This window comes from Pseudophryne corroboree, chromosome 8 (assembly GCF_028390025.1).
Source record: "Pseudophryne corroboree isolate aPseCor3 chromosome 8, aPseCor3.hap2, whole genome shotgun sequence".
In the NCBI taxonomy this organism is placed as follows: domain Eukaryota; kingdom Metazoa; phylum Chordata; class Amphibia; order Anura; family Myobatrachidae; genus Pseudophryne; species Pseudophryne corroboree.
Window position 1 is genome coordinate 326492483 of NC_086451.1, and position 11527 is coordinate 326504009.

Below are 11527 nucleotides of genomic sequence, written 5' to 3' on the forward strand. Positions count from 1 at the left end.
CTAATGAAGAGTTGCCTGCAACTTCTGTGATATCTTCAATGTGTGACTCAAATAACAATATTGCAGATATTTCAGAGGAAGATGAACCAGATTTGCAGTCTGATGTTTCTGAAGTGGTTGATGTCGAAACATATGCAACACCTCTTCTGAATCTATCAGACCCTGACGTATGGCCGAAATGTCTTAATAGTAAAATTATAGACCAGTTGGTTGTTCAAGGTCCACAACAAGTTCAGCTTAAACAATATCCGCGTGATGCAAATGGTCGTCATTTCTCAAATGTTCATTATAGTCGTACACTTCCCAATGGTGAATGTATACAACGTAGATGGTTAATGTATTCTGAAACGAAAGATTGCATATTCTGTGTCTGTTGTTTATGTTTTGATCGTAGCTCAAGATCATTTTTAGGGAGTGTAGGTGTCAATGATTGGAGTCATGTGTCTGCAACCCTCAAAGCACACGAAAATGTTTCAAGTCACATGTTGGCTTATCAGTCATGGATAGAAACTGAAAAAAGACTTAAATCTGGAAAAACAATTCATAGAGTAGTACAACTGTTAATTGTGAAAGAATCAGAGCGTTGGTCAAACGTTTTGAATAGATTGATGAATATAATTCTGTATCTTGCAGAAAATAATATGGCATTTCGTGGTTCTTTGGATAAATTATACCAAAAACAATGGAAAATACTTGGGTCTTATTCAGTTATTGGCAAAATTTGATCCTGTTATGCAAGAACATGTTGGTCGTATTTTGAAAGATGAACTGTCAGTTCATTACTGTGGAAAGAATATTTTAAATGAACTTATTCAACTAATGGCTGAAGAAGTTAATTCTAAAATAATCTCCTTCATACAAAATGCTAAATATTTTTCAATAATTGCTGACTGTACACCAGACATAAGTCATGTTGAACAATTATCTTTGACTATAAGGTATGTTGACTTAACAAATAACAATGTTGAAATCTGTGAACGGTTCTTGGGATTCACCCCAATAGTCGACTCCACTGGTAAAGGTCTTTCATATGTTCTCCTGAAATTGCTTGAAAAAAATAAAATTGACTTGAAACATTGTAGAGGTCAGGGATATGACAACGGGGCAAACATGAAAGGGAAAAATAGTGGAGTCCAAAAGAGAATCTTAGAACATAATCCACTGGCATTTTTTATGCCTTGCGGATGCCATAACTTGAACCTTGTGCTGTGCGATGCAGCAAAATCCCCTGTCAATTCTTTGTCTTTATTTGGAATTGTTGGCCGATTATACTCTCTTTTTGCTGCTTCCATTAGTCGTTGGCAGATTTTGAATGACCATGTAATTTCTTTTACTCTAAAAAGACCTAGCGACACACGTTGGGAGGCTAAAATCTCCAGTGTGAAAGCGGTTCGATACCAAGTTGCAGATATTCATGATGCACTTATTTCTCTTTCTGAAAAAGAGGAAACACATGACCATGAAATTGCACATGAAGCAATTACTTTATCTTGTCAGCTGAAAGATTTTAGTTTTCTTGTTTCGTTGGTGATTTGGTACGATATACTTTTTCAAGTAAATGTAGTCAGTAAATCGATGCAGAGTCAGAGTATGGATGTAATAAAAACCGTGGAATAACACACGGTTGTATCAAGTTTTTGGAAGAATATAAAAAAAATGGCTTTGAGAATGCTATATCAAGTGCCAATGAGCTTGCAAAACTTCTTGAAGGTGTGCCTGAATTTCAAGCAACAAAAAGAATACGTTATGTGAAACGACATTTTGATTGTGAGAGTAGAGATGATCAAATTGTTAAAACACCTAAGAAACAATTTGAAGTTGAATTTTTTATTACATTGCTTGACGTAGCTATTATGTCCATTCGAGAGAGATTTCAGCAACTTAATCAGCATGCTGAAACATGGGGTTTCCTTTACAAGATAACTGAATTACCAAATAGAGAGCAGCTTGAAAAGCACTGCAGTGATCTCCAGCTTGCTCTGACTACTGGTGAGGATGCAGATATTGAAGGTGGTCCTCTATGTGATGAACTGATCAGTATCCAGAAGTTTGTAGAAAACATGGCAATGCCAACTCCACTCAACATACTGAATTTTATCAAAACATCAAAGCTAGAAGATCTATATCCAAATACATGGGTTTATTTGAGAATCTTATTAACTACACCAGTTTCTGTGGCTAGTGGAGAAAGAAGCTTCTCAAAATTGAAATTAATAAAAACTTATCTGCGATCCTCTATGTCTCAAGAAATGTTGAGTTCATTAGCAACCCTTTCGATTGAAAATGATGTATCTCAAAACATAGATGTTTCAGAATTGATCAAAAATGTTGCTAACAAAAAATCAAGAAAAGTCGTTTTTCTTGAGGATGAATATTTTCTATATAAATATTTTTCTTTTAACTCAATATTCCTATATTGGATATTCTTGAGTATTGGAGTCTTTAATGGATCTATGCCCAGAAAAGTCTCTTCTATTTTTATCTACTCAGGCTGTTGTATTGTTGAGAGAGTCTTAAATGGATCTATGCCCACAGCAGTCTCTTCTTTTTTGTCTACTCGGGCTGTTGTATTTTTGAGAGAGTCTTTAATTAATCTATGCCCAGAGCAGTCTCTTCTTTTTTGTCTACTCAGGCTTTTGTATTGTTGAGAGTCTTTAATGGATATATGCCCAGAGCAGTCTCTTCTTTTTTGTCTACTCAGGCTGTAGTATTGTTGAGAGTCTTTAATGGATCTATGCCCAGAGCAGTCTCTTCTTTTTTGTCTACTCAGGCTGTTGTATTGTTGAGAGTCTTTAATGGATCTATGCCCAGAGCAGTCTCTTCTTTTTTTATCTACTCACGCTGTTGTATTGTTGAGAGTCTTTAATGGATCTATGCCGAGAGCAGTCTCTTCTTTTTTGTCTACTCAGGCTGTTGTATTGTTGAGAGAGTCTTTAATGGATCTATGCTCAGAGCAGTCTCTTCTTTTTTGTCTACTCAGGCTGTTGTATTGTAGAGAGTCTTTAATGGATCTATGACCAGAGCAGTCTCTTCTTTTTTTATCTACTCAGTCTGTTGTATTGTTGAGAGAGTCTTTAATGGATCTATGCCCACATCAATCTATTCTTTTTTGTCTACTCGGGCTGTTGTATTTTTGAGAGAGTCTTTAATGGATCTATGCCCGGAGCAGTTTCTTCTTTTTTGTCTACTCAGGCTGTTGTATTGTTGAGAGTCTTTAATGGATCTATGCCCAGAGCAGTCTCTTCTTTTTTGTCTACTCGGGCTGTTGTATTTTTGAGAGAGTCTTTAATGGATTCATGCCCAGAGCAGTCTCTTCTTTTTTGTCTACTCAGGCTGTTGTATTGTTGAGTGAGTCTTTAATGGATCTATGCCCAGAGCAGTCTCTTCTTTTTTGTCTACTTGGGCTATTGTATTGTTGAGAGAGTCTTTAATGGATCTATGCCCAGAGCAGTCTCTTCTTTTTTGTCTACTCAGGCTGTTGTATTGTTGAGAGTCTTTAATGGATCTATGCCAAGAGCAGTCTGTTCTTTTTTGTCTACTCAGGCTGTTGTATTGTTGAGAGAGTCTTAAATGGATCTATGCCCACAGCAGTCTCATCTTTTTTGTCTACTTGGGCTGTTGTATTTTTGAGAGAGTCTTTAATGGATCTATGCCCAGAGCAGTCTCTTCTTTTTTGTCTACTCAGGCTGTTGTATTGTTGAGAGTCTTTAATGGATCTATGCCCAGAGCAGTCTCTTCTTTTTTGTCTACTCAGGCTGTTGTATTGTTGAGAGTCTTTAATGGATCTATGCCCAGAGCAGTCTCTTCTTTTATGTCTACTCAGGCTGTTGTATTGTTGAGAGTCTTTAATGGATCTATGCCCAGAGCAGTCTTATCTTTTTTATCTACTCAGTCTGTTGTATTGTTGAGTGAGTCTTTAATGGATCTATGCTCAGAGCAGTCTCTTCTTTTTTGTCTACTCAGGCTGTTGTATTGTTGAGAGTCTTTAATGGATCTATGCTCAGAGCAGTCTCTTCTTTTTTTGTCTACTCAGGCTGTTGTATTGTTGAGAGTCTTTAATGGATCTATGCCCAGAGCAGCCTCTTCTTTTTTGTCTACTCGGGCTGTTGTATTTTTGAGAGAGTCTTTAATGGATCTATGCCCAGAGCAGTCTCTTCTTTTTTGTCTACTCAGGCTGTTGTATTGTTGAGAGTCATTAATGGATCTATGCCCAGAGCAGTCTCTTCTTTTTTGTCTACTCAAGCTGTTGTATTGTTGTGAGTCTTTAATGGATCTATGCCCAGAGCAGTCTCTTCTTTTTTGTCTACTCGGGCTGTTGTATTGTTGAGAGTCTTTAATGGATCTATGCTCAGAGCAGTCTCTTCTTTTTTTGTCTACACAGGCTGTTGTATTGTTGAGAGTCTTTAATGGATCTATGCCCAGAGCAGTCTCTTCTTTTTTGTCTACTCGGGCTGTTGTATTTTTGAGAGAGTCTTTAATGGATCTATGCCCAGAGCAGTCTCTTCTTTTTTGTCTACTCAGGCTGTTGTATTGTTGAGAGTCTTTAATGGATCTATGCCCAGAGCAGTCTCTTCATTTTTGTCTAATCGGGCTGTTGTATTGTTGAGAGAGTCTTTAATGGATCTATGCCCAGAGCAGTCTCTTCTTTTTTGTCTACTCGGGCTGTTGTATTTTTGAGAGAGTCTTTAATGGATCTATGCCCAGAGCAGTCTCTTCTTTTTTGTCTACTCAGGCTGTTGTATTGTTGAGAGTCTTTAATGGATCTATGCCCAGAGCAGTCTCTTCATTTTTGTCTACTCGGGCTGTTGTATTGTTGAGAGAGTCTTTAATGGATCTATGCCCAGAGCAGTTTCTTCTTTTTTGTCTACTCAGGCTGTTGTATTGTTGAGAGTCTTTAATGGATCTATGCCCAGAGCAGTCTCTTCTTTTTTGTCTACTCGGGCTGTTGTATTGTTGAGAGAGTCTTTAATGGATCTATGCCCAGAGCAGTCTCTTCTTTTTTGTCTACTCAGGCTGTTGTATTGTTGAGAGTCTTTAATGGATCTATGCCCAGAGCAGTCTGTTCTTTTTTGTCTACTCAGGCTGTTGTATTGTTGAGAGAGTCTTAAATGGATCTATGCCCATAGCAGTCTCATCTTTTTTGTCTACTCGGGCTGTTGTATTTTTGAGAGAGTCTTTAATGAATCTATGCCCAGAGCAGTCTCTTCTTTTTTTCTACTCAGGCTGTTGTATTGTTGAGAGTCTTTAATGGATCTATGCCCAGAGCAGTCTCTTCTTTTTTGTCTACTCAGGCTGTTGTATTGTTGAGAGTCTTTAATGGATCTATGCCCAGAGCAGTTTCTACTTTTTTGTCTACTCAGGCTGTTGTATTGTTGAGAGTCTTTAATGGATCTATGCCCAGAGCAGTCTCTTCTTTTTTGTCTACTCGGGCTGTTGTATTTTTGAGAGAGTCTTTAATGGATCTATGCCCAGAGCAGTCTTTTATTTTTTGTCTACTCAGGCTGTTGTATTGTTGAGAGTCTTTAATGGATCTATGCCCAGAGCAGTCTTTTCTTATTTGTCTACTCGGGCAGTTGTATTGTTGAGAGAGTCTTTAATGGATCTATGCCCAGAGCAGTCTCTTCTTTTTTGTCTACTCAGGCTGTTGTATTGTTGATAGTCTTTAATGGATCTATGCCCAGAGCAGTCTCTTCTTTTTTGTCTACTCAGGCTGTTGTATTGTTGAGAGTCTTTAATGGATCTATGCCCAGAGCAGTCTCTTCTTTTTTGTCTACTCAGGCAGTTGTATTGTTGAGAGTCTTTAATAGATCTATGCCCAGAGCAGTCTCTTCTTTTTTGTCTACTCATGCTGTTGTATTGTTGAGAGAGTCTTTAATGGATCTATGCTCAGAGCAGTCTCTTCTTTTTTGTCTACTCATGCTGTTGTATTGTTGAGAGAGTCTTTAATGCATCTATGCTCAGAGCAGTCTCTTCTTTTTTGTCTACTCAGGCTGTTATATTGTTGAGAGTCTTTAATGGATCAATGCCCAGAACAGTCTCTTCTTTTTTTATCTACTCAGTCTGTTGTATTGTTGAGAGATTCTTTAATGGATCTATGCCCACAGCAATCTATTCTTTTTTGTCTACTCGGGCTGTTGTATTGTTGAGAGAGTCTTTAATGGATCTATGCCCAGAGCAGTCTCTTCTTTTTTGTCTACTCAGGCTGTTGTATTGTTGATAGTCTTTAATGGATCTATGCCCAGAGCAGTTTCTTCTTTTTTGTCTACTCAGGCTGTTGTATTGTTGAGAGTCTTTAATGGATCTATGCCCAGAGCAGTCTCTTCTTTTTTGTCTACTTAGGCTGTTGTATTGTTGAGAGAGTCTTTAATGGATCTATGCCCAGAGCAGTCTCTTCTTTTTTGTCTACTCAGGCTGTTGTATTGTTGAGAGTCTTTAATAGATCTATGCCCAGAGCAGTCTCTTCTTTTTTGTCTACTCGGGCTGTTGTATTTTTGAGAGAGTCTTTAATGGATCTATGCCCAGAGCAGTCTCTTCTTTTTTGTCTACTCAGGCTGTTGTATTGTTGAGAGTCTTTAATGGATCTATGCCCAGAGCAGTCTCTTCATTTTTGTCTACTCGGGCTGTTGTATTGTTGAGAGAGTCTTTAATGGATCTATGCCCAGAGCAGTCTCTTCTTTTTTGTCTACTCAGGCTGTTGTATTGTTGAGTGAGTCTTTAATGGATATATGCCCAGAGCAGTCTCTTCTTTTTTGTCTACTCAGTCTGTTGTATTGTTGAGAGAGTCTTTAATGGATCTATGCCCACAGCAATCTCTTCTTTTTTGTCTACTCGGGCTGTTGTATTTTTGAGAGAGTCTTTAATGGATCTATGCCCAGAGCAGTTTCTTCTTTTTTGTCTACTCAGGCTGTTGTATTGTTGAGTGAGTCTTTAATGGATATATGCCCAGAGCAGTCTCTTCTTTTTTGTCTACTCAGTCTGTTGTATTGTTGAGAGAGTCTTTAATGGATCTATGCCCACAGCAATCTCTTCTTTTTTGTCTACTCGGGCTGTTGTATTTTTGAGAGAGTCTTTAATGGATCTATGCCCAGATCAGTTTCTTCTTTTTTGTCTACTCAGGCTGTTGTATTGTTGAGAGTCTTTAATGGATCTATGCCCAGAGCAGTCTCTTCTTTTTTGTCTACTCGGGCTGTTGTATTGTTGAGAGAGTCTTTAATGGATCTATGCCCAGAGCAGTCTCTTCTTTTTTGTCTACTCAGGCTGTTGTATTGTTGAGAGTCTTTAATGGATCTATGCCCAGAGCAGACTGTTCTTTTTTGTCTACTCAGGCTGTTGTATTGTTGAGAGAGTCTTAAATGGATCTATGCCCACAGCAGTCTCATCTTTTTTGTCGACTCGGGCTGTTGTATTTTTGAGAGAGTCTTTAATTAATCTATGCCCAGAGCAGTCTCTTCTTTTTTTGTCTACTCGGGCTGTTGTATTTTTGAGAGAGTCTTTAATGGATCTATGCCCAAAGCAGTCTTTTATTTTTTGTCTACTCAGGATGTTGTATTGTTGAGAGTCTTTAATGGATCTATGCCCAGAGCAGTCTCTTCTTATTTGTCTACTCGGGCAGTTGTATTGTTGAGAGAGTCTTTAATGGAACTATGCCCAGAGCAGTCTCTTCTTTTTTGTCTACTCAGGCTGTTGTATTGTTGATAGTCTTTAATGGATCTATGCCCAGAGCAGTTTCTTCTTTTTTGTCTACTCAGGCTGTTGTATTGTTGAGAGTCTTTAATGGATCTATGCCCAGAGCAGTCTCTTCTTTTTTGTCTACTCAGGCTGTTGTATTGTTGAGAGAGTCTTTAATGGATCTATGCTCAGAGCAGTCTCTTCTTTTTTGTCTACTCAGGCTGTTGTATTGTTGAGAGTCTTTAATGGATCTATGCCCAGAGCAGTCTCTTATTTTTTATCTACTCAGTCTGTTGTAATGTTGAGTGAGTCTTTAATGGATCTATGCTCAGAGCAGTCTCTTCTTTTTTGTCTACTCAGGCTGTTGTATTGTTGAGAGTCTTTAATGGATCTATGCTCAGAGCAGTCTCTTCTTTTTTTGTCTACTCAGGCTGTTGTATTGTTGAGAGTCTTTAATGGATCTATGCCCAGAGCAGTCTCTTCTTTTTTGTCTACTCGGGCTGTTGTATTTTTGAGAGAGTCTTTAATGGATCTTTGCCCAGAGCAGTCTCTTCTTTTTTGTCTACTCAGGCTGTTGTATTGTTTAGAGTCTTTAATGGATCTATGCCCAGAGCAGTCTCTTCTTTTTTGTCTACTCAGGCAGTTGTATTGTTGAGAGTCTTTAATAGATCTATGCCCAGAGCAGTCTCTTCTTTTTTGTCTACTCATGCTGTTGTATTGTTGAGAGAGTCTTTAATGGATCTATGCTCAGAGCAGTCTCTTCTTTTTTGTCTACTCATGCTGTTGTATTGTTGAGAGAGTCTTTAATGGATCTATGCTCAGAGCAGTCTCTTCTTTTTTGTCTACTCAGGCTGTTATATTGTTGAGAGTCTTTAATGGATCTATGCCCAGAACAGTCTCTTCTTTTTTTATCTACTCAGTCTGTTGTATTGTTGAGAGATTCTTTAATGGATCTATGCCCACAGCAATCTATTCTTTTTTGTCTACTCGGGCTGTTGTATTGTTGAGAGAGTCTTTAATGGATCTATGCCCAGAGCAGTCTCTTCTTTTTTGTCTACTCAGGCTGTTGTATTGTTGATAGTCTTTAATGGCTCTATGCCCAGAGCAGTTTCTTCTTTTTTGTCTACTCAGGCTGTTGTATTGTTGAGAGTCTTTAATGGATCTATGCCCAGAGCAGTCTCTTCTTTTTTGTCTACTTGGGCTGTTGTATTGTTGAGAGAGTCTTTAATGGATCTATGCCCAGAGCAGTCTCTTCTTTTTTGTCTACTCAGGCTGTTGTATTGTTGAGAGTCTTTAATGGATCTATGCCCAGAGCAGTCTCTTCTTTTTTGTCTACTCGGGCTGTTGTATTTTTGAGAGAGTCTTTAATGGATCTATGCCCAGAGCAGTCTCTTCTTTTTTGTCTACTCAGGCTGTTGTATTGTTGAGAGTCTTTAATGGATCTATGCCCAGAGCAGTCTCTTCATTTTTGTCTACTCGGGCTGTTGTATTGTTGAGAGAGTCTTTAATGGATCTATGCCCAGAGCAGTCTCTTCTTTTTTGTCTACTCAGGCTGTTGTATTGTTGAGTGAGTCTTTAATGGATATATGCCCAGAGCAGTCTCTTCTTTTTTGTCTACTCAGTCTGTTGTATTGTTGAGAGAGTCTTTAATGGATCTATGCCCACAGCAATCTCTTCTTTTTTGTCTACTCGGGCTGTTGTATTTTTGAGAGAGTCTTTAATGGATCTATGCCCAGAGCAGTTTCTTCTTTTTTGTCTACTCAGGCTGTTGTATTGTTGAGTGAGTCTTTAATGGATATATGCCCAGAGCAGTCTCTTCTTTTTTGTCTACTCAGTCTGTTGTATTGTTGAGAGAGTCTTTAATGGATCTATGCCCACAGCAATCTCTTCTTTTTTGTCTACTCGGGCTGTTGTATTTTTGAGAGAGTCTTTAATGGATCTATGCCCAGAGCAGTCTCTTCTTTTTTTGTCTACTCGGGCTGTTGTATTTTTGAGAGAGTCTTTAATGGATCTATGCCCAAAGCAGTCTTTTATTTTTTGTCTACTCAGGATGTTGTATTGTTGAGAGTCTTTAATGGATCTATGCCCAGAGCAGTCTCTTCTTATTTGTCTACTCGGGCAGTTGTATTGTTGAGAGAGTCTTTAATGGATCTATGCCCAGAGCAGTCTCTTCTTTTTTGTCTACTCAGGCTGTTGTATTGTTGATAGTCTTTAATGGATCTATGCCCAGAGCAGTCTTTTCTTTTTTGTCTACTCAGGCTGTTGTATTGTTGAGAGTCTTTAATGGATCTATGCCCAGAGCAGTCTCTTCTTTTTTGTCTACTCAGGCTGTTGTATTGTTGAGAGAGTCTTTAATGGATCTATGCTCAGAGCAGTCTCTTCTTTTTTGTCTACTCAGGCTGTTGTATTGTTGAGAGTCTTTAATGGATCTATGCCCAGAGCAGTCTCTTCTTTTTTATCTACTCAGTCTGTTGTAATGTTGAGTGAGTCTTTAATGGATCTATGCTCAGAGCAGTCTCTTCTTTTTTGTCTACTCAGGCTGTTGTATTGTTGAGAGTCTTTAATGGATCTATGCTCAGAGCAGTCTCTTGTTTTTTTGTCTACTCAGGCTGTTGTATTGTTGAGAGTCTTTAATGGATCTATGCCCAGAGCAGTCTCTTCTTTTTTGTCTACTCGGGCTGTTGTATTTTTGAGAGAGTCTTTAATGGATCTATCCCCAGAGCAGTCTCTTCTTTTTTGTCTACTCAGGCTGTTGTATTGTTTAGAGTCTTTAATGGATCTATGCCCAGAGCAGTCTCTTCATTTTTGTCTACTCGGGCTGTTGAATTGTTGAGAGAGTCTTTAATGGATCTATGCCCAGAGCAGTCTCTTCTTTTTTGTCTACTCAAGCTGTTGTATTGTTGTGAGTCTTTAATGGATCTATGCCCAGAGCAGTCTCTTCTTTTTTGTCTACTCGGGCTGTTGTATTGTTGAGAGAGTCTTTAATGGATCTATGCCCAAAGCAGTCTCTTCTTTTTTGTCTACTCAGGCTGTTGTATTGTTGAGAGTCTTTAATGGATCTATGCCCAGAGCAGTCTCTTCTTTTCTGTCTACTCAGGCTGTTGTATTGTTGAGAGAGTCTTTAATGGATCTATGCCCAGAGCAGTTTCTTCTTTTTTGTCTACTCAGGCTGTTGTATTGTTGAGAGTCTTTAATGGATCTATGCCCAGAGCAGTCTCTTCTTTTTTTATCTACTCAGGCTGTTGTATTGTTGAGAGTCTTTAATGGATCTTTGCCCAGAGCAGTCTCTTCTTTTTTGTCTACTCAGGCTGTTGTGTTGTTGAGTGAGTCTTTAATGGATATATGCCCAGAGCAGTCTCTTCTTTTTTGTCTACTCAGTCTGTTGTATTGTTGAGAGAGTCTTTAATGGATCTATGCCCACAGCAATCTCTTCTTTTTTGTCTACTCGGGCTGTTGTATTTTTGAGAGAGTCTTTAATGGATCTATGCCCAGAGCAGTTTCTTCTTTTTTGTCTACTCAGGCTGTTGTATTGTTGAGAGTCTTTAATGGATCTTTGCCCAGAGCAGTCTCTTCTTTTTTGTCTACTCAGGCTGTTGTATTGTTGAGTGAGTCTTTAATGGATATATGCCCAGAGCAGTCTCCTCTTTTTTGTCTACTCAGTCTGTTGTATTGTTGAGAGAGTCTTTAATGGATCTATGCTCACAGCAATCTCTTCTTTTTTGTCTACTCGGGCTGTTGTATTTTTGAGAGAGTCTTTAATGGATCTATGCCCAGAGCAGTTTCTTCTTTTTTGTCTACTCAGGCTGTTGTATTGTTGAGAGAGTCTTAAATGGATCTATGCCCACAGCAGTCTCATCTT

At 38.6% G+C, this 11527-nt stretch overlaps 1 pseudogene; it reads left to right on the forward strand.

The window, feature by feature from the left end:
• The first annotated feature begins 641 nt into the window (after positions 1 to 641).
• LOC134949839 (uncharacterized) lies at positions 642 to 3570 on the forward strand (annotated as a pseudogene).
• The last annotated feature ends 7957 nt before the right edge of the window (positions 3571 to 11527 follow it).